The 24,162-nt window shown below is 42.3% G+C and overlaps 1 protein-coding gene across 17 annotated transcripts in view; it reads left to right on the forward strand.

Moving 5' to 3' along the window:
• CADPS (calcium dependent secretion activator) overlaps window positions 1–24,162 on the forward strand; it is a 482,209-nt gene that overhangs the window by 94,381 nt on the left and 363,666 nt on the right. The gene's annotated exons all lie outside the window — the stretch shown is intronic.

The following is a 24,162-nucleotide window of genomic DNA, read 5'->3' on the forward strand; positions in this document are numbered from 1 at the left end:
CAAATATTAAATGTAATTTGTCCTGACAGTTATACATGTAGCAATATTAAATATGTTATTTTTTTTATTATTATTTAGAGATTGATTTACATTTTGGAAAAAGAGAAGAATGTGTCATCAAAAAATAACCTAATGTTTAAATCAGATTTTTGTTTTCCATCTATTTTTTAAAATATTTAGCAGTTTTTCTTTTTTATTATTATCATTATTATTATACAATTTTATAGCCCCATTTATTCCATGGCACTTTACATGTGAAAAGGGGCAAATAAAGACAAGTACAATGAACATGAGAAATACAAGACACACACAAGTACAGAAGGAAAGAGGACCCTGCCCGCAAGGGCTCACAGTCTACACGAGATGGGTGAGGATACACTAGGAGAGGGTAGAGCTGGTTGTGTGGCGGTTCAGTAGACTGAGGATCATTGCAGGCTGTAGGCTTGTCGGAAGAGGTGGGTCTTCAGGTTCTTTTTGAAGGTTTCCATGGTAGGCGAGAGTCTGATGTGTTGGGGTACAGAGTTCCAGAGTATGGGGGAAGCATGAGAGAAGTCTTGTATGCAGTTGTGGGAAGAAGAGATAAGAGGGGAGTAGAGAAGGAGATATTGAGAGGATCAAAGGTTACGTGTGGGTAAGTACCGGAAGACCATGTCATAGATGTATGGAGGAGACAGGTTGTGGATGGCTTTGTATGTCATAGGGTTTGGAACTGGAGCCTCTGGATGATAGGAAGCCAATGAAGGACTTGGCAGAGAGGAGAGGCTGGGGAATAGCGGGGAGACAAGTGGATTAGTCGGGCAGCAGCGTGTAGGATGGATTGGAGTGGTTTCAGAGTGCTAGAGGGGAGGCCAGAGAGTAGGAGGTTGCAGTAGTCGAGGCGGGAGATAATAAGGACATGGACTAGTGTTTTTGTGGGTTTTTTTTTTCATTTTTAATTAAAAACAAAATTAGAAATCTTGTAATTCTTACTCTGGCCACTGTTTTTTTTTACTCATTCTACCTTTTAATTTAAGAAGAGTTTTCAGCTTAGCAAACTACAACACATATTATTATGCAGTCCCCATTTTGTAGGACACTTCGGTATGGTGCTTTACTAAATGGCAGCACAACATATGGAGGGGCTCCGATATAAGGTGGTGCACACCTTGCCATGCACTTATACAAATGTTGATAAAGCCATTTTTTACACCTCATTGTGATATCACAATGGGTTATCTTTGGCTTTACAAAGTCCTCAAGCTGTAGGGTTTGCTAAGAGTTGTAGTTTTCTCCACTACACAGTAATTTGCACTATTCTGTCTCAGTCTGTGCAGCTGTCACATCTAAATCCTCGCTAAAGATTACTTAAGCACTACCCCTGTTAGCGAGCCCATTTATCCATTAACTGACTTTCTTACTTAGTGGAGAAAGGCTTAAAGCAGACGTGCAATTACCCGCGCACTTTAGACTCTGAGAAGCATTTACGAATATGATCCGAAAGTGATCTGAACCTTGTCGGGAATTGACGTCACATCATTCCATCGACTTGTTAAATGCTGAACTCCACATTATGGGAATGTATTGTCAGGGGAGGGAGCCACTTCTCATCTCTTCTTCAGACGACGCCTGTAGGTTCATTATGACGTTAATTTTTAAGTTCTTGAAATTTACTTCTTTTTCTTTGAATGTCCATGCACACAGTAGCGCCACAGGCACTAGCCTCGCTCAGTGTCACATTAGATGGTGATTTGTGCATTGCCTTCTGTTGGGGTCTTCCTTCCTTTGCATATGGAGCGCCCCACGCGCGCGGCGTGAGAGAGCGCGCGGTGAGCAGGGCTGTGGGGTACTCGGTACCGTCGATTGAAATGGGGGACGGTGTCACGGCGGCGGTGACCCGATCCGTGGCCCTGGGGCATCCATTGAATAATAAAATAGGGGAAGGGGAAAAGTTGTTTGTGATGTTGTTAGATGTGGTAAAAATGAAGATAAAGTTTATAGATGGTTAAATACGTGACGCCACCTGTGGTATTCTGGTCAGAGGTGACCAGCGCTGCGGTGATGTTCCCCTGAGACTGTTGGTGTGTCGCAGCAGAGGTGAAAATAGCTCTCCACAGGTAGGGCTGTAGTCCCAGGGCAAAGATGTTAAATTAATAGTCAAAATGGCTGTGAACGTTGGGTGCAGAGAAATGAGAGGACACAGAGAGGTGCAGTTTCTTTACCTTTTACTGGCAATTGGTTGCAATCCGGAGTACCACATACAGGTGATGGAATGAGTCTGGCTCGCCTGGAGACATTCAGGGGATCCACCTTGCCAGGTGGGGGTTTAGGACCTTCCTTCTGCGCTTTGTGTGTGGGTCTCCGCTGTTTATAGTTAAGGCCTCTTTCACACTTCAGTTTTTTGTGTCAGTTAAAATCCGCCAAAAAGGAAGAAAACGGATCCGTTCCCTAACTGATATGAATGGATGCCACAGGATCCGTTTTGTGATGGATCGAATTTTAAAAGAACCGCTGGCCGGGAAGGAGAAAGAGAGAGAGAGAGAATTCTTTGTCCTCCAGAAAGGATTTCAGGGTTAATTTTCTCCCTGACTTCCTTTCTCCGGGCATGCGCAATGGAAAATGCGGATCCAACAACAAAAAAAAGTTTTATGGTCCGTCCAAGCGTGCCGGCGCACGAAAAAAATTTAGAGGATCCTCACAAAAACGGATCCAACGGATGCCCATCCGTCAAGATCTGCCAGTAATGCAACTCAATGGGGAAAAAAACGGATCCGCAAAAAAAAATGGCGGATCCGTTTTTTTCAAAACCTGGCGGATTTTGACTGATGGTCAAAAACGGAAGTGTGAAAGAGGCCTAAGCTGCGACCCTCAATTGCATGATGATTTCATTAACCTGTACGGCTGTCAGCATGAGCCTATTCCATGGGTACCGTCCTTTTCACCGTCAGCCCCGGGCTTCTTATCCATTGCCATGCTCTCAGGTGTTCAGTCTCGCACAGGAATTTACAATCCCCTGTACTTTCAGATTCAGCGGTCAGGACATACAGCTCCTGACCACCAAGGACTCTGACGTCCCTTTTCTCTCTATTAGCGCTCCACTCTGGGGTCTGCTATATGCAGTTTTTAGCTTCCCCAGAACCTCTCTGTCTCTGCTCATGTCCGTTCCCTCTTCACAGATCAGCTCCCTGTCTTGAACTCCTCACAGATCAGCTCCCTCTCCTGAACTGACAGGATCTTCCAGAAAGATCTTTTTACCTCACGTTTAACTGCCTTGTCATTTTCTCTCAGCTCACAGCTGCTCTCGTTTCCATGACAACTCCCTCAGCTCACTTCTAGCTGACTCACCAACCCCCTCTCCTGGCCAGAATTTACAAAGCAGCTCCCTTTTCTGACCTGCAGCAGGAGTTGTGATTTAATCTATGTTACCTAGCATGGGGGCCCCCTTCTGCCTCCAAGCATGACTTCACCTCTTAGAGGGAGGCAATGTCACTGTGACAACCGGACTCTGGGGTGTCACACATACAGTGTAAAAATGATCAAATCATACAGTGCTCAAATAACACTTCTATACAGCTACCCAAAATTAATGCAATACCATGCTGACACTCAGTGACCAGATCATTGCTACACGCATAACGTAATGTGATAAGCGCGATCTGATGTTCTCACCTGTAGATAGATATGAGACATCACATATTGTCACCTCTATCTATCAGGTCTTCTCACTTGCATCTATGAGACATTAAGTCTTCTCAAATGTATCTATCAGACATCACATCTTCTCACATGCATCTATGAGACATCACATATTCTCACCTGTGTCTATGAGAAATCACATTTTCTCACCTGTATCTGTGAGACATCACATCTTCTGACCTGAATCTATGAGACATCACATCTTCTCACCTGTATCTATGAGACATCACATCTTCTCACTTGCATCTATGAGACATCAAGTCTTCTCAAATGTATCTATCAGACATCACATCTTCTCACATGCATCTATGAGACATCACATATTCTCACCTCTAACAATGAGACATCAGGTCTTCTCATCTGTATCTATCAGACAACACATCTTCTCACCTGTATCTATGAGACATCTCATCTTCTCACCTGTATCTGTGAGACATCACATCTTCTCACATGCATCTAAGAGACATCACATATTCTCACCTCTAACGTCACATGTTCTCACCTGTATCTATCAGACAACACATCTTCTCACCTGAATCTATGAGACAACACATCTTCTCAAGTGTATCTATCAGACATCACATCTTCTCACCTGTATCTACGAGACATCACATATTCTCACCTCTAACAATGAGACATCAGATCTTCTCACCTGTATCTATAGGACATCACATTCTCACCTGTATCTGTGAGACATCACATCTTCTCTCCTGTATTTATCAGACATCACATCTAGTTCCCACCTGTATCTACGAGACGTCACATCTTCTCACCTATATCTAAGAGACATTACATCTTCTCACCTGATTACTACTACTGATTACCTGGATCCAGTGAGCTGATGTGAGTTTACTTTGTTCTGTAGTTCGATAACACCTTTAAACGCACAATGTACTTAAGTTGAGTTTTCATGAAATTAATTCCACTTTGCTTAAACTCTTAGATGTCCTGCACAAAAAAAATACACCAGAAAAAACTATTCAGTTTACCTTATGTGAGAACATGGCTTAGTACGCCATTAAGCGTGGTCTACACTCACTGGCCACTTTATTAGGTACACCTGTCCAACTGTGTGTTAAGACTTAATTTCTAATCAGCCAATCACATGGCGGCAACTCAGTGCATTTAGGCATGTAGACATGGTCAAGACAATCTCCTGCAGTTCAAACCGAGCATCAGTATGGGGAAGAAAGGTGATTTGAGTGCCTTTGAACGTGGCATGATTGTTGGTGCCAGAAGGGCTGGTCTGAGTATTTCAGAAACTGCTGATCTACTGGGATTTTCACGCACAACCACCTCTAGGGTTTACAGAGAATGGTCCGAAAAAGAAAAAAAATCCAGTGAGCGGCAGTTCTGTGGCCGGAAATGCCTTGTTGATGCCAGAGGTCAGAGGAGAATGGGCAGACTGGTTCGAGCTGATAGAAAGGCAACAGTGACTCAAATTGCCACCCGTTACAACCAAGGTAGGCAGAAGAGCATCTCTGAACGCACAGTGCGTCGAACTTTGAGGCAGATGGGCTACAGCAGCAGAAGACCACACTGGGTACCACTCCTCTCAGCTAAGAACAGGAAACTGAGGCTACAATTTGCACAAGCTCATCAAAATTGGACAGTAGAAGTTTGGAAAAACGTTGCCTGGTCTGATGAGTCTCGATTTCTGCTGCGACATTCGGATGGTAGGGTCAGAATTTGGCGTAAACAACATGAAAGCATGGATCCATCCTGCCTTGTATCAACGGTTCAGGCTGGTGGTGGTGGTGTCATGGTGTGGGGAATTTTTTCTGGGCACTCTTTGGGCCCCTTGGTACCAATTGAGCATCGTTGCAACGCCACAGCCTACCTGAGTATTGTTGCTGACCATGTCCATCCCTTTATGACCACAATGTACCCAACATCTGATGGCTACTTTCAGCAGGATAATGCGCCATGTCATAAAGCTCGAATCATCTCAGATTGGTTTCTTGAACATGACAATGAGTTTACTGTACTCAAATGGCCTCCTCAGTCACCAGATCTCAATCCAATAGAGCATCTTTGGGATGTGGTGGAACGGGAGATTCGCATCAGGGATGTGCAGCCGACAAATCTGCGCCAACTGTGTGATGCCATCATGTCAATATGGTCCAAAATCTCTGAGGAATGCTTCCAGCACCTTGTTGAATCTCTGCCACGAAGAATTGAGGCAGTTCTGAAGGCAAAAGGGGGTCCAACCCGTTACTAGCATGGTGTACCTAATAAAGTGGCCAGTGAGTGTATATATGACTGATAGAAGTTACGTATACATAAGCCTATATGTATTTAATCTAATGAATTCCTTTATCAATAACGGGTCTTAGCTCATGATTTATGCATTTTTCACATTGTTTTTGGAATGGATTAACCCAATGTTGGACTTTTAGCCTGACCTTCTGCTGTAATCATTCACTTCAAGTAACAGTCACTTACTTGGCTATTACTGTACATTTCTATGTTCATTTAATTTTCGAGAGGCGACTCATTAAATGCTAAAGGGATTATAATTCTTGAATACGAGAGGTCGGATTGCTGGCTTTTAGTGTTTATATGTCTCCCCAGAGTTTCAAAATGTAATCTGTCCATGGATGAACATAGTGGAAAGACGTCATCCGCACCCAGGTGGCCAAAGGCAGGTAAAAATCCGATAATTGAATGAACAGCTTCACAGAGAAGCAGAATGGAGGATTACGGGATGATTGGCTTTTACTCTATGGCACTTAATAGCATTTGACCACCTGTGTGCGGAGAGGTCTTAACCAAACTGTCAGAAGTTCGGAAATGTTTCTTAAAGGAGGTGCAAACCATTTAGGAGATAATGGTCTAGTAAAATTTCTCTAAAGGAAACTGGGTTCCTTGGTTTATCCATGACGTTAATTTATGGATTGTAGACATGCATAGTGAGTGCAGGGGTATAACTGTAGAGGTACTGCATGCCGAAGGGTGCAAACAATTCTTGTCTTGGCTACAATGTCTTTAGATGGAAAAGGTCCACCTCTGGAACATCTGAACATTCTATCTGGGTTTCAGAGGGGGCATTAGGACAGTCAAGACCTTTTGTTGAATTTTCCCTTTGGCCCCTGAATCCTGACACTTGGTTGATAGACTTTGATGATGGACTCAAGTCCATATGGTTTTATTATGGCATGACGGTAATGACCTAGCACTTTTGATCAGAAGGACAGGACACCATGTAACACAATAATGCTAATGCTTTTGTATGAGGCAATATTAAGATTATTCCTTTGACCATACAAAAATTCCCAACCTCCTTTGAAACACATAAAGCTTTTCTTTCATTTCTAAGATTCATTTTTATTTAATTAAGACCATAGTGAGTTGCAGTTCAGATCTATAGAGCAAGAATCCACAAGTATTGCAATGAAAAAAAAACTGCTTTCTTCATTATTTGAATATGACGTAGTTTTCTAATCTTGAAAGACATTCTGACTTCATGTTTTTCAATTTTTTTTGCTTAAGTCATGTTCAGAAGTAGATTAAAAGCCACAGTGGGGTCATATGTGCCTCATTGTGAATTATTGCAATTACTAAAACTCTATGAATACACTGATTTGGATTCTATGTTGAAAGCAGTGCAATCATTTTCACTGGAAGCTGTACAATATGCTCCATCATTTACACCTTTTTAAGCTGTGTACAGTAAAAATAGTAAGGAAGGAATTTAATTTGCTAAACAGGTTAATAGAATTGTTTTACAGCACCCCTCCGTCGAGAAAAATAAGAATGCATTCCGCGATTTACACACAATATGAATTCTGGTGGCCACCTTGAAATAGCTACTGACAGGTATTTTGTTAAAGGAATCTCAGTGGACTCTATTATTATGGGGTAAAATGGGTGCCCATTATGGTTCCAATTACACTATTCTTGCAGTAAGAAATATTGGAACCACAATGGGTATCTAACTTACCCCAAACTCCAAAGGAGCAATGAGATCTTCAAGGGGGTTGTCTAGCTTGATTAATTCCAGACATTATTAAAAATAAAAAAATCTATACTCACCTCCTGCAGGCAGCAACTTTGTTCTCTGCAGAGATGTTATTTGTGGGCCACAGCCAATAATCAGGCACTAGTCAACTGCAGCCTTTACGATTCCATCAGAGCAGACATCTTCCCTAACAGAATTTTGATGAGCTGAAGTTGACAAGTGGCAGCTTATTGGCTGCAGGCGGCATGTGACACAACAATGAATTGAATGATTCTGCTGTAGGAGATGAGTGTAGATTGTTTTTATTTTAATTCAGGTCCTCAGTTAATTAGAATGGGGATGTTCTGTAGTGGAAAACCCCCTTAATTTCCCTGAAGCCTCAACGGAGCAGAAAAAAATGAACAGCATTTTATAAGTCAAAGTATGATATAGCAATATGGGAATACATCACAAAGACATTATGGAAATTAGTAGGGTTTGGTGTAGTGAAGGTAAACTTGTAATATCTCTTTAAATGTGTATACACATTAAACCCAGCATCTCTCATAGAATCCATTAAGTATTGTTTTAAGTAAGAATTTAAGTAGTCTTGTTCCTGCTTTTAGAAATTAAATTTGACTCTGCTGTGCATAATCTTATTTTAATGGATGTGATTTGCTTGACGATAGTTGGTAGACAATTGTTGTGATCAAGGTTATTTGTACATTACCGCAAAATACCCAAACATAAAGGGATGTACACTGAAGCCAAAACAATAGTGTGCGTATAGATTTTCTTACATTCTGTCCTCGATGTTCTGATCAATACCCTTATCTCTAGACTTCAATTGCTTTGCCCTTGTGCTTAACTCTGATGGGAAACACTGTGTATATAAAAGACACATACTGTAACTTTAAAATATTAATTATTTACATGTGGTTAAATGAATCATTTTAGATTAAGAAAGCTAAAAAAAATCACACAATCATTAAATTGATTATTAGAATAGGCTGCAAACACACAAAATCAATCCAAAACTTACCTTATTAGAATTTCAGAATGTACGACTGTGTCCAGACTGTCAATAAAGCAGCTTCCCCTCCCTCTCTCAGCAGTAACTCTCAGCAAATGGAAATCACCATTGAACAGGTGATTTACAATCATATGTACAGAACCAAATTCATGTTTCTCTATTCATCTTTGATTCTGACAGAAAGCAAACACCTGTCATCTGCCAGGTTGCTTACAGTCCACCATATCCTATTAGTGATTTTTATAGGATTGCTTTAAATATAATGGTATATGTATTTATTATCTGACTATCTGCCTGACTCTTGGCATGAGGGTTCTCATGGTAAAGGATGAAAATATGATCATTATTCATTTTGGTAAGGTGTCCACGAAATATAGGCAGATGTTTTGATTTTCTTTAAGCTACTCCATCTCCTCATCTGAAATCCCAAATCAAGCCTTTAAAGTGGTTATATGGGATTTCAACATTGATAGCCTATCCTTAGATCTGATAGATGGAGGGGTGTCAGCTGTTGCCGGTGTCGTCGGCTGCAGGAACTGCTCAGTTATTGATCTGCACAGCTCCTTTGACTGTATAGTGGCCGCGGCAAGGGACTGCACACTCGATCGCTATTCAAATGAATAGGGGATACATGTGTAGCACCCGGCTACGGCCACTATTCCATTGTTGGAGCTGTGCTGTGCAACTCCGTAACTGAGCAGTTCCAGCCACCACCAACATAGGAAAAAGCTGATTGTCGAGGGTGCCGGGGGTCGAATCCCCATCGATCAGACATTAATGACCAATTCTAAGGATAGGCCATCAATGTTAAGCCCATTAATTACTTGATTATACCCATAGAACTTGGTATTCAGATACACAATTATATATGGTCTTTGTAATCAACATGAAATTACAATTTATGGGAATTTTTCCTTGGAAATCTACATTTGGCCAGTCCTCTGTTATTCAGGAAATGCATAATAAAATTGATAGTTTTGTCCTTTTTTGTCAGTTTGATGTATCTCTACACTTTTCTTAAGATTCTGGTACTGACACTACAGCATCTAAGTGTGTAAAGTAATGGATGGGAGAATAGAACTTAAAGCGAACCTGTCAGCAAGATTTAGCTAAGTAAACTACAGGCATTGTCAAGTTGGCAGTGTTAAACTGATTAAAATGATACCTGGGGTTAAGAAATCTGACTTGTGGTTCTTGTGTAATCAGTGGTAGAAGTTTTCAGTTAATGTTATGCCTGTGCTCCAGGGCGAGACTGTAGGCAGAGTCTTATCTTCCTGTTCTAAGCCAGAGAACCCAAGGAAAGACCAAGGATAATCCTGCCCACAGACCACCCAGAAGCACAAACAGTCTGTCTCTGTGATGAGGAACATATTTATAATATTAATAATCTTTATTTTTATATAGCGCTAACATATTCCGCAGCGCTTTACAGTTTGCACACATTATCATCACTGTCCCCGATAGGGCTCACAATCTAAATTCCCTATGAGTATGTCTTTGGAGTGTGGGAGGAAACCGGAGTGCCCGGAGGAAACCCACGCAAACACGGGGAGAACATACAAACTCCTTGCAGATGTTGTCCTTGGTGGGATTTGAACCCAGGACCCCAGCGCTGCAAGGCTGCAGTGCTAACCACTGAGCCACCGTGCTGCCCATATTTGTGCTTCGGGGCGGCCTGTGGTCAGAGTCTTTCCGTGGTTTCTCTGCCTTAGAGCAGGAAGATAAGACTCTGCCTACAGTCCCGCCCTGGAGCACTTGCAAATCATTAACTGAAAACTTCTAACACTAAATACACAAGAACTACAAGACGGATTTCTTTACCCCAGGTATCATTTTAATCAGTTTAATACAGCCAACCTGACAATGCCTGTAGCAAAATCCTGCTGACAGGTTCGCTTTAAACCTTTTGTTTTGTAGGAGGTGGCAGTAACAAGGCTCTATTACTTTTGTAGAGGGGCAATTGGGGTAGCATTGCTTTTTTCTTATATAAAGCAGCCTAAATACAGTAACCTGGAGGAAATGCCACAAAATTCATATTCAATTGTTTTCCTGGGATTGTAATTGTACTTGTAGAAATTTTCAGATCAGTGGCTAAATATTTCCTTTACCCAGCGGTGATACATTTGCTTGTGTATGGAGGAGAACATGAATGGTGGTGGACTCCCACCGGCAGATTGAACAGATTTCTTCCTACTATATTACAACTATTTTGTGGTATGTGCCAAGGTCATATTTCTGCTCTTATAATAAATCTACCAATTTATTTTGGTTTTCATTAAAACCATTTTTTTTTCCTTAATGGGAATTTGTCACCGGTAGTTGGCGGCCAATGTAAATGGCCTGTGTCCGGTCCGATGGGCGGTGTTTCTTCTTTTTTTCTCCACTCCATCCATGGCACCCGTCCGCGATCTTTTCCAGAATTCTAATAGTTCTACTCAATAGTTCACACGTGCGCAAAACAATCTTGTTTCGCACATGCACAGTATGCTTTGCCCAACTGCGGGTAAAGCCGAAAATCATTACTGCGCATGCGTCGGTACACTATGTCCCGGAACACAGCAAAATGCTTCCGTGACATAGTGTACTGGCGCATGCGCAGTAATGATTTTTGGCTTTGCGCGCAGTTGGGCAAAGCATACTGCGTGTGCGCGAAGCAAGATTGCTTTGCGCACGCGCAAACTATGGAGTAGAACTACTAGAATTCCGGAAAAGATCGTGGACGGCTTCCACGGATGGGGTGGAGAAAAAAAGAAGAAATACCGCCCATTGGACCGGACACAGGCCATTTAGATAGGCCGCCAACTTTCGGTGACAGATTCCCTTTAAGAGACGCGAGAATTTCTTGTCTAAACATATCTCCGTGAGCACTCAGTCATTATGCAGTGGATTCGTGTAGGCGGTTGCTAATCACTCGCTCTTCTGTCCTTTATTCTTTATTTTCAGATCTGTTTGGGGAAGTTTAGAAATAGAAATATCAAACCATGCCAATGATGGTCCAAAAATAATCTGGATAGGACGAGTGTGATCATTCTTATTTTTCGGAATGGCTATTTACAATTTTGCATATAGGATATGATCAGTGAATCCTACCATAGAATAGTCAACAAATCAGCTTTTACTTAATAATTAAAGGGGTTTTCCACCTTAGTCAACACATTTTTTTATTAATTGAATGCATATGTTTTGGTTAAAAGTACCTTTTTTGTAGTTGGGTTTCATTATAAATTTTATACCATTTAGCTTCTATTGCTTCGATGTTGCTGGCTGCAGAAAGAGTTAATGAGAATCTGTCAGTGAGCTCCTTCTGATGGCCCAGTGAGAGAGTCACTAACTCTTATCTGACTCTTTTTTAGACTCTCTTGGCTTATTTATAACCATAGACCACATCAAAGGTGAATGTGCAGGGTGGGGGGGAGGAGTCAGTACAAGCAAAAAAGTGCACAAATTTTAATGAAACAGAATTTCAAAAATAATTTTTAGGCCTAAATACATACATTTAAGTCTAAAAAAATCCATCAATTAATTATCTCTAAAAGTGGACAACAAGTTTCCTGTATTGTCACCTGATAGCCAGTACTGGTATTACAGCTACTGATTCAAATGTAAGTTAATTCTTGTCATGTTATGTGCGGGGCTCATTGATCCAAGAGGCAACAATACATTTATGCATCACCAAGGACTATTAATAAGAGACAATCCCTTTAAATAAGGCCTGTCATCAGTTGTTCAAAATTGGTCAGTTTTTGCTCTCATTTTATTTCAGCTGCTTTCCTGAGTACTACATATTTTATATTTTCGAAATGCGCCAGACGGTTCCAGAGTTATAGAACTTTTTACTCAGTGCAAATTTTTTATGGTGTTTTTGAAAGGGGCGTGGCTCACAGGATAATTATGCAGCAAATCCTAAAGACACACCCCAGAGGATCTGTGAGCCACGCCCTCTTCAAGACAATAAAAGGTAGCACTGAATAAAAAGGCCCATAACTCTGGAACCGTATGGCGGATTTAGACCAATTAAAAAGTAGAATACTCAGGGAGGCAATGGGAATAAAATAAGAGCTGGCACCTTTTGGCTAAATGACAAGTGTTCCTTCCAAATGAGCAGATCAATTGTATCTAAATCCATGCTCACATGATCCAGCTCATTACTTCTGATAGTTTTCTTTTTTTTTCAGTGGAGGGTACGATACTGCGGCACTTTTTACATAACAGGATGTTATTGCGGCATTCTTATGCATAGAAAACTAACCTGACCTCACAGAATCCAAACCTCTCGGCTCAAACAATTCTGCAAAGCGAAGTTAAATTCTAGGTCAGAAGTCATTTGCAGCTCAGGTGTGAATTCACCCGTTTTATATGCGGTGACAGGTCCGCTTTATCTGAGCAACCGCGAGATTTACAAGTCAGGGTTTCATTTGAGAAAACTCTACCGACTCAAGGGTAGCTAACTAACTAACTTTCCGATATAAAAATAGTATGTCACCGAACTCCGACTAAAGATATATGGCAGACCTTGCAGCCAAATAATGACGTATTTTCAAGGAGGAAGCCGGAACATTGCCATTAGAGATCAGAAGGAATAGATCAGGCTTGTAAATTGAGAGCAGGGTTTATGGGGTCTGATCTTTCGCTGCAGTCTCTAATGGCACTGATGTTCTTTATTATGTCGTTCTGCAGTATGTTTCCTTTCCTAGAACAGGACGGAGCGTTGCACAGGCATTGATCACTGAGGAACACGGGAAATAGCGGCAGTTCGGCGAGTAAACAGATTTTACGATATGATATTTAATATCCTTCCACATCAATATAGTTAAACTGCATGAAATGATGTACAGGTCGAGAAAACTGCCTTAAGTCAGATGTAAAGAGAAGAAGGAATATATTTTTTGTATTCCGGTGGTTCTGGTAGGTCGGTAGAGCTGGTGTTATAGTCATCAACCAGATTTTGCTTGTATACAGAGGTTTATTGGGTGGTATAAGGACACACTGTTACAATCTATCCCAGCTATCCTGTGCTCCACTTCCTTCCCCTGAGTTTGCTGCCCTCTGTTAACCCCTTAATGACTGTAGCTTTTTTAGTGTTTTTTGCGTTTTCCGCTCCCCTTCTTCCCAGAGCCATAACTTTTTTATTTTTCCGTGAATTATGGCCATGTGAGGGCTATTTTTTTTGGCGGGACGAGTTGTACTTTTGAAAAACCATTGGTTTTACCATGCCGTGTACTCGAAAAAGGGAAAAAAAATTCCAAGTGCGGTAAAATTGCAAAAAAAGTGCAATCCCACACTGTTTTTTTGTTTGGATTTTTTGCTAGGTTCACTAAATGCTAAAATTGACCTGCCATTATGATTCTCCAGGTCATTGCAAGTTCATAGACACCAAACATGTCTAGGTTCTTCTTTTATATAAGTAGTGAAAAAAAATTCCAAACTTTGCTAAAAAAAAAATTGCACCATTTTCCGATACCCGTAGCATCTACATTTTTCATGATCTGGGGTTGGGCTTATTTTTTGCATACCGAGTTGACGTTTTTAAGGATACCACTTTTGTGCAGATATGTTCTTTTGATCGCCCTTTATTGCATTTTAAAACAATGTCGTGGCGACCAAAAAAACGTAATTCTGGTGTTTCGATTTTTTTACCGCTATGCCGTTTAGTGATCGGGTTAATCCTTTTTTTATATTGACAGATTGGGTGATTCTGAATGCGGCGATACCTAATATGTGTATGTGTGATTTTTTTTTACTGTTTTATTTTGAATGAAGCGAAAGGAGGGTGATTTAAACTTGTATTTTTCTTATTTTTTTCAAATTTTTTAAAACTTTTTTTTATTTTGGCATTCTTAAATAGTCTCCTTTGTAGGCTAGAAGCATCCACAACTCGATCGGCTCTGCTACATATAGGCAATGAGCAGATCGCCTATATGTAGCAGAATTACAGCATTGCTATGAGCGCCGACCACTGGGTGGCGCTCATAGCAATGCCTCATCAACAACCATAGAGGTCTCTAGGACTTATGGCAACTCATTGCTGACCCCCGATCATGTGACGGGAGTCAGCGATGCGCGGCCGGAAGCTCTATTTAAAGCCCGCTGTCAGCGTTTGACAGTGGGATTTAACTAGTTAATAGGCACAGGCGGATGGCGATTCCGCTCGTGCCTATTGCTGGTACATGTCGGCTGTTGAAAACAGCTGACATGTTGCGGCTTTGAGGTGGGCTCACCGCCGGAGCCCACCTCAAAGTGGGGGATACTGACCGCTGACGTACTATCCCGTCAGCGGTCAGTAAGGGGTTGAGCTCCACATCAGGTTTTGTAAGTTGCCCGGCATGGCTCTATGACCTCATCTACCTAGACATCTTTAAGGACCTTTAAGACACACACCTGTGTCTTGGGATTGAGGCTTAGAGGATCCACCTCACCTGTTGAGCCCAACGCAAAGAGTAGCTGAAATGATTACAAAAAAATGTATCTGAGAGCCCCAAACTCCAGATATAATGGAATTGATTCATTGCCATGAACACATTTCATTTTTAGAACTTCTCTGAAATAAATGTGATTCCCTTTACTCAAAATGGTGAATGTGCATTGCAGAAGATTGTATAAGCCAGTGAAGGATCATACAACATTAAATGCAAACTGACAGTCTTAACCACAATGCCTTGTAGCTATCACATCACATGGCATAGCACAGTATATAAGGATGGACTTTCATAGCCTGTATAAAAGCCAAGGCAGGGAATGCAGCAGCCGTCTTCTGTCTATGTCTGCCAGTGCACTACGGTTATAGTGCTGTGACAATTCAATCACACATACACATATTTTTCAGGTCAGTTGAAGGCATGTGAATACTTTCAATTTGTGGCAAATTAATTGGTTATTAATCGAATTTCCAGACTAAATTCTGTGAAGCTGGCAAACTTGAATTGAAAAAGTTTCAACCATCTCTACCCAATGTTCAAATTTTATAGATACTGGCTTCACAATCTAAATGTAGTGGTTCTAAAGGGAACGGGAACAGGATATAAAATGGGGTTTGTACTCCAAGGAGGTGGATCCAGGATTCAAACATAGAGCAAAATAGCATAATAATATTGTGCCAAGGACACATCGTCAGATTGTGTCTTATCTTCAAAACACTCTTTGCTCCCTCCAATCACAATCCAGTCATGTTTCCTGGACCATTTTTGTTCACTTTGGTCTACACCTCCATTGTGTCATAATCACGTGTGTCAGGACGCAGATGATACCGCAAGGCGGACCCATAAGGCCTCTTTCACACTTCAGTTTTTTTGCATCAGTTCAAATCCGCCAAAAAGTCAGACAAGCGGATCCGTTCTTAACTGATGTCAACGGATGGCACAGGATCCGTTTTTAGACGGATCCTGCAAACGAGGAAGTTTAAGGGAAATGCTGTCCGGGGAGAGAGAGAGAGAGAGAATGAATTTTTTTCTTGTCCGGCACCCAGAAAGAATTTGGGGTTAAATCAGTGTCTGGAGGTTCCGCCAGAGAAAAAAACGTTACAAGCTCCGTTTTGAAATCTTTGAGGATGGTGACGGAGAGCAACTTTTGGCGGATCCTCAAAAAAAACGGATGCAACGGACAGCAATCCGTCACAATCCGCCATTAATGCAAGTCAATGGGGAAAAAACGGATCCTCAAAAAAAATTGAGGATCCGTTTTTTTTCAAAACCTGGCGGATTGTGACTGTAAAAAACGGAAGTGTGAAAGAGGCCTAACACACGTGACCCTGGATACACCGCCTCCAGTGGGGCGCATTTAAATAATAACACGTGCAGGTGGATACGCCGCCTCCACCTGGCGAATTTAGGTATTACACGTTATACAATAAATCAAATAATAAAGGGGGAACCTGGGTAACTTTAACAATGGTGGGCCCTGCGATAGGGAATGGGGGACGTGGAGACCTCCTAAGCTCCCCTGAGCCAGTGTCCCTGCACTCCTTACATTCCCTAAACAGGCTCCGCACCTGTCGCCGCACGCGTACCTTAACGCCCTTGCTCACCCTGACCCTAAACCCTCACTAGGGAATGGGTCGGTGTGGAGACTAATCCCACCACTGCACTAATAACACACATGAGGAAAGAGACAATACAGGGGAAACACCACTTAGCTTTGCTCTGCTGCGTGCGCTCCCAGCAACAGAGCCCACCACCTGCGTGCGTCTTCTCCTCCACCCGGATCCATCACCATAACAGGATCCTTCACCTTAGTGCAGCCTTGGAGCAGAGTCCACCACCAGTTGCAGCTGCTTAGAACCAGAGTCCCAAGGATGAGTTCAGCTTCTGACACGAAGTCGGGCATGCTTGAGTCCAGTTCAGCGGCCAAGTCCCACATGGTGAGTGCCACTCTCCATAGTCGCCACTCCACCAGCCCATGCAGACACTTCCCGCTGACACCATCACTGCGACTCCACCACGCCATGCCAGCCCTTCGTCCAAGAAACCATAGCTGAAACACGTCCCCCCTGGCTAAGCTGCGCAGGACTCCTCACCAGCTCCATCCTTCCTCCAGGCTCTCCAACTCAGAGTGAATACAAACTCACAATATCACAGGCAGTGAGTGAACACCCTGAGCACACCTTTATAGGGTGTCACACCTGATCCATAATTAAGTGAACATTAACCTAAACCTAAGGTGCGATACCACTCACCACCACCGGGGACAGTCAAGACACCCTGAACCTGACAAAGTAAAAAAAGTTCACTTTGTCAATTTAATACCGCCAGATCCAACACTGGATCATGACACATTGCACACCCAACGTCAGCCGGTGCAGAGTCAGGACCTGGCAATTTGGCTCCTGTAGATGAAGGACGAGGATGGTTAATATTTGCCATTGTCTTATGGATATATTTCATGCACAAAAATTAAACAGCGCAGTGGTCTAGAACAAGTCTCCCATCTCTTGCCCAAAATGTGTCCCAACTGAGCACTCATATTTATGGAAAATGAGAGTAGGTTTTCTCCCCGATACCTGATAATATAGGTCCCTTCCACGTTATCAATAAGACTTTGTAGCTACCATGAGGCACTTGGTGGGTGATGGGTTGGTGATAATACACAAGCTGGTTTGGCCTTTTTATTGAATTAAAGGGGTTGTCTGGGACTTTAACAATGATGGCGTATCCTTAGGGTAGGTCATCAACTTCTCTTTGGTAGGATGGGGGGGTGAAGGTGAATAATCTGGCTAGTTCTGGGCTTAACGAGCCAGGCTATTTGCTTTTACCAGGCAAAATTAGAGAATAAAAAACCCCTATTCCTTTCACTGTCCCCTTTTGTCTCGTGACTGACTAAAGCGCGAAAATCTTATATTAGTTTGATGAAGTCCCTTTGACAAATTTGTGGTTGCTGTCTTATTCACTACTAGATAAATCACATATACAAGCGCCACTATCCACATAATTTACATTTCTCTGCATAATTACCTGGGAGCCATGCCCTCTTTGGCAAAGACCACAGCACTAAACAAAACGGGTCATACCTCTAGAACTGTGGCGGATTAAAAAAAAATTTAAAAAAACTAATATTCGGGTGACCATGGAGAATAAAATTCGAGGCAAAATTGACCACTTTTGAATTCGATATATGACTGCAATCTCTTCGAAACCCGTAGTGCGTCCACAAACTTTAGGAGAAAAGGAGCTGATCTCCAGCACTCAGCAGCGGCTGCTACACATCGTGTAGAGCAGCTAAACTCAATGTTTAGATGTGGACTCTCTAATGCCAGATGGACTTGGGGCATCTGGTCGCCAGAGTTCTTCTGATATCTACGATCTATCTATGCTGAGCCTATTTCTCATCAGGAGCTGTTTTTTAGTGAGATCCTCCGGGAATATAGAAGTCAGGTACTATTGTCCCCGCAGACAATAATGTTTACGTGACATCATCTGCTGTCACCAGACACGGTGATTATATGGTAAGGACGGCCGCCTCCGTCTCCAGGTCACATCCAGATCTGAGCCCGTAGTCTCATACAACAAAAGCATCTGGGGAAAGGAAGGTAAAAATGACCCAATGTCAGGAGAACGTTGCGTACACCCAATGGGATTTTCAGGAACCTGATGAAAAATAGAAATTCATTGCGGCTCGGAAAACATATCAGGAACAATTCCACAGATTACAAAGACCGGCAGTTCTGCCCGGGTTATTTCACCGGATCGATAAATATATATTAGTAAATTGCTATTCGTGTAATTCCCTAATACGTACATTGAAGTTCACCAAAGTGATCTCTTAAAGGAACAATCCGTTCTGAACTTTTATTTTCCATATAAACAGGCAGCTTAGTAAGTTGGGTTATAAATGTGGCTTTATATATCTGAAACGATGTGGCATGGACTGGCCAACTATGAAAAAAGCAAAATCATGATTTATTGATACTCTGTGGAAAGATGTTTATGTTCTATGTCTCTATATGGCCACCTAGTTATTGAAATGTGTATTGCAGCCTGCCAACATTTTTGCGGTATGTTGTGTGGACTAGAAGACTAGAACTCTAGCCCCACCTATTGGACATGGCAATCCTAAAAGTCAATGTTGAGCCTTTAACGAGCCTTGCCATATGACTTAGGATAAAAGCCAAACCAGAGCCTCCATTTGCAGACATGGTGTTTTGGGGTATTGCCCCTCATCAGGGCAGGCAATCTACACAGACTACCTGAATCCTTGTAAGCTCTATATAGAAATAGGAAGTATATTTTATCTGCATGAGTCATCATTAGGACCTCATTTCTACATCACTGCAAAGTCCTTGGAAGGATGGAGGAGCGGAGCAGCTGGGTCGGGAGTTGAATAGGAGGGGGGCTGGGCTTCCAAGAACTTTGCAGTGATGTAGAATTGTAGTTCCAATGATGACTCATGCAGGAAAAAGAGATTTCCTGTTTCCACATAGAGCTTAGAAGGATTCAGCTTGTCTATTGATCATAGATGTCATAGAGCTAATAGAAAAGAGAAGAATTAACAGGGTAGAAAGGCAAAATGAGCAATTGTAATTACAGAGTGCTATATAATGTGATGACTGCAACTTATTAAGATGATAAAAACTCTGATGGGAGGAGGAGGAGGGCTTCTGTAAGTTTTATTGTGAAAAATCAAAAGAAATACAGTAATGTCTGGAATGTTGGCGCGAAATGTGGAATATTTTAATATCAGTGGGGAAAAAAAATTACACAGCCATTCTGACATGGACTGGCAGAGTAAGTACATCAGTCTCATCTGTTCTAATATATCTTTTTTTATTACTATATGGAGTTTGTGTAAATTTTCACGTGCTGCATAGCTCTCAGTTACCCTCCAACTGCTGAATATACTCAAATAAAATGGAGACAGGAGAAGAATTTGTTCAAACCAGACAACTTACAGCCAAAAAAGCTACCCCTTTTGTGATCCTGTTACTAAGCAGTGAGCAAATCAGAATATTAATAAGAAAAAGGCAAGTCTGAATGACATGACTATGGCCAAGGGCACACACAGAAACCATGTGGGCACTATAACGTTGTTCCTTTTAGACTAGATTGAGCCGAGAAGATTGAGATATAGTTTTGTGGAAAAAGTTTCAGTATAAGTAGAAATATTATTCTTTTTAACCTCTGGTCTTTCTGGGCTTAGGAGTCCAGTGGGTGGTACTTACTTGTGTATGTAGATTCAAACAAGGAAAGATGTTAATCACTGTGGAGGACCACCCACTGGACTCCTGAGCCAAGAATAAGAAGAGGTTTATAGTCAGAAAATCTACTCATTTTAAAGCTTTTTCTAAATTTTCGAACTCTCACAAAATATGTATACATATATATTTCCATGTGATTTGCCTCTATGGTAGGTACCCCATTAAATAAAGCTTGTACATTGATAGGGACAGCATGATCTCTTCACCAGTCACTTGCAATGAGACACTTCCACTAATCACAATGGTGGTCCTATCTTCATTGTTCATTTCTTGACTTGAGATCAAAGCGATTTTCCCATCATGGCATGTTATCACCTATCTGCAGGATATGACCCCACCGACCCCAAAAACAGGTATCTGAAAATCCCCAAGAGAGTGAAGTGTTGGCCATGCATGGTCTATGAGTCTGCAGGAGATAGCCGATGGTTGTAGTTGAAATCTTTGGCAGTCCCTGAGACAATATGAAGTAGTAGGGCACATTTGAGCCACCTCCCCATTTTCAAGGAGCATTTCAGAGCCCCAATGCCACACTGTGACTGTAGGAAAGCCAGGGAGGAGGAACCCTATACTGTTCCTTAATCTAGAACCAAGTCTATCCCTAACCCCAGGGTTACCCCTGAAGGTGGAGATGCCTGGGTCTGGTACATCTCTGTGCTCTTAAGAAAACCTATGCTTTATTGGAGCTGCCCCAAGTTACATACACTCTGGTTGCAGGTAAAGATGCATGTCAACTCACTGTCCAAAACCTTTATCGATGTCACCCCCCGTACGGCGCTTTTATCCCTAGACCTAGAGGGTATTAGCCCGATAATCAAATTCGTGATGACGCACATATTCCTTACGGTAAAGAATTTTATAGCGCAGTGCTGGAAGAAGCCGGATGCTCCTATTTTCTTGGATATAGTTAACACACTACGCACCCATAGTATAATGGAGGAAAAAATAGCTATCAACGCAGGTTCATTGAATCACTATCATTTGAAGTGGGAGGTGTGGAATACCAAATATAAATGATTTGTTATGTCCTATTTTAAAGTCATGAAGAAATTGTTATCTCCTTCCTTGATATCATGGATGAATTGTTGTGTCCTATTTTGAAGTCATGAGGGAATTGTTATGTCTTCCATTCTGTGTTTGAAGTCTGGTATATGATGGTAATAATTCTTGTTTGTAATTGTATGATTTTACTATTTGTAAAATGGAGATCTCTGTCTTTTGATTCCTTTCCCATTCCCCTTCCCTTACCTTTTAAATTGTTAAACTGTGACTGTAGGAAAGCCAGGGAGGAGGAACCCTATACTGTTCCTTAATCTAGAACCAAGTCTATCCCTAACCCCAGAGTTACTCCTGAAGGTGGAGATGCCTGGGACTGGTACAAAATTATTTGAAAAGAAATCCTAAGGCCTCTTTCACACATCCGGCGTGGTGCGGCGAAAAGATGGAGAGCCGGATGCGGCTGGGAACGCAGGGTATGCGGCGCAACTTACGGCACCGGATTAGCTGTAAAGAAGTCGGGGAAGAAAAGTGAGGCCGGTGAGGAGAGCGGGGAAGAAAAGCGAGGCCGGTGAGGAGAGCGGGGAAAAAAAGCAAGGCCGGTGAGGAGAGAGAGGAGAGAGAGAGGAAGGAGCGAGAGAGCGCTCCGGGCATGCGCACAGGGTCAAATGGTGCATGCGGCGGCCAGATCAGGTGTAAGCCTGATCCGGCGGCCGGAATGTGCCATAGAGTAACATTGTCCCGCAGAGCCGGGAGGGCCGCATCCGGCCATGTCCGGCTTTTTGCGCCGGACAAAAAACGCTGCAGCATGCGTCCTGTCCGGTCGCCGGACGGGAGAATTCTGCCGGATCCGGTAAAAACCGGAACAAACGGAAGCACATGCGGTGCAATCCGGCGCATGTGCTTCCCAATGACAAAATAACGCATCCGGCGTTAAAAAAACCGGATCCGTTTTTTTACACACATGCCGGATTGTGCCTGACGGCACAAACCGGATGTGTGAGAGAGGCCTAAGCTGCCCCCACCCTCCCCAAGGAAGGAAATGGGCAGGAGTACAAGGGTAACACCTGCTAGACAGACAAAGGGAAGTCAAGGCACAATCAAACAACAGACACACAGTATGAAATACAAAGGGAAAATGGGCACACAGTAAAGAGGAAGAAAAGCAACACGAAAGAACACCAAAAAGGGAATGTAGAGGTATTCACAACAAACCATATGCAAGAATCTCAAGACAACAAGAGTGCCTCTCCAGAACACTTTCTCCAATGAAGCCAGGAACAGAATGAAGATTCTATTGCTCACATGGAGGGAAGCCGGTTTATATAATGGAAGGGTGTGGTTTCAATAAGCACCACAGCCAATAGACCATGAGGAACTCTAAACCCTTTCCAAGCCACAGAAAACCTATTAACTCATGGGCAGTACTGAGCAAATCGCTGAGATCTTCTAGTCTCAGATGAACCACAGGTCCCAGCAGAATGCGGCACATTTACGACCCCCAATCTAGATATTGTTGGAGAACTCAGAGGTTGGGTCAGCAATTAGGTGATAACTTGCTAAATAACCCAATAATTTCAATATCATTTGCGCTTTGCCATTTAAATGTTAAGGCAGTACAAATATTTGCATAAACCTCATCATAGATTATCCACAAACGTTCCAGCCATCATGTACATATCCCAAATAGAAGATTTTATCGACAGTTCCGCTCCTGTTTCCCGGTCGTCCTCCTCCTCTGAGATATAGACTCGGAGAATTCATCTACCGGCATAATGGCAACGAGAAACCTAAAGTTCTCCTAAGGAGAATATAGAAAAATATTGATCTCCCAGTGAGTTTATTGGCAGCTTATAAAACTCTCCGGTGAGAAACGATTAATAAAAAGGAGAGAAAATGAAGCAGATTGCAAGCGCTTGATTGTTATTAGAAATCCTTTTCCAGGGAAATATAAAAAAGCCTGGAAAACATCAGATTGTTATACCCGGTGCTTAGGGATGGTTCAATATTTAATTGTGCCGTGCATCCTCCAGAATGTTCTCCGGCAGTGCTGTGATGTCTGCGGGACTTTCCGCCACTCCTGCAAAATGATTTTACCTGCACTTCGATGCTCCCTTATGGGACGCATTTGGCTATGTTAAGACCTCGCACATTGCACTATGGCTTCTACGGAAGTTTATGAGCCCATGTCATAATCGCGCCCGTTTTGTCAGTACCGTAAAAGAGAGACATACTTCTCCAAAGTTATAGCTCTGTATTAGGGCGGGTGCAGATGAATCGGGCCGATTATGGGAATGACACTCGATCAGAGTGTGAGCGTACTGTGATCTGACTCTCTTGGAGAAAAAAAAATTATCCATCTTCTCCATTCTGTGAGGCTGTGGAAATCGCACTACCCAAGACACATCACTATATACAATATACAGGGCTATGGTGGAGATGTGAACAGCTGATAGATGGGGATTCCGGGTGTTGGACCTCCCCTAATCTGATATTGATGACCTATTCTAAGAGCAGGTGAAGACGGCGGTAGATTCTCTCATCCTAGAGAATCGTTCCGATTATGCAAATTACTCTCTGATCGGAGTTTGATCAGAGTCTGAGCATAGCATGATCCAATCCTCATGGATAAGGAGAAGATGGAGAAAAAATTTTTTCCATCTTCTCCATTGTGTGAGTGCGCGGATCTCGGAATGCACTCAGAAATGATCTGACTGCAATCCGATATTTTCCATGTATTCATTGACTTGCATCGCCAAGCGCAGTCCAAATATTGTGTCATACTCAGCATGCAGCAATTTTTTTTCCTTGCACAGACACTGTCCAAAGAAAACACGCTCC

The sequence above is a fragment of the Dendrobates tinctorius genome, unplaced genomic scaffold (genome assembly GCF_039654945.1).
Source record: "Dendrobates tinctorius isolate UK_male_01 unplaced genomic scaffold, ASM3965494v1 ptg000027l, whole genome shotgun sequence".
Taxonomy (NCBI): Eukaryota; Metazoa; Chordata; class Amphibia; order Anura; family Dendrobatidae; genus Dendrobates; species Dendrobates tinctorius.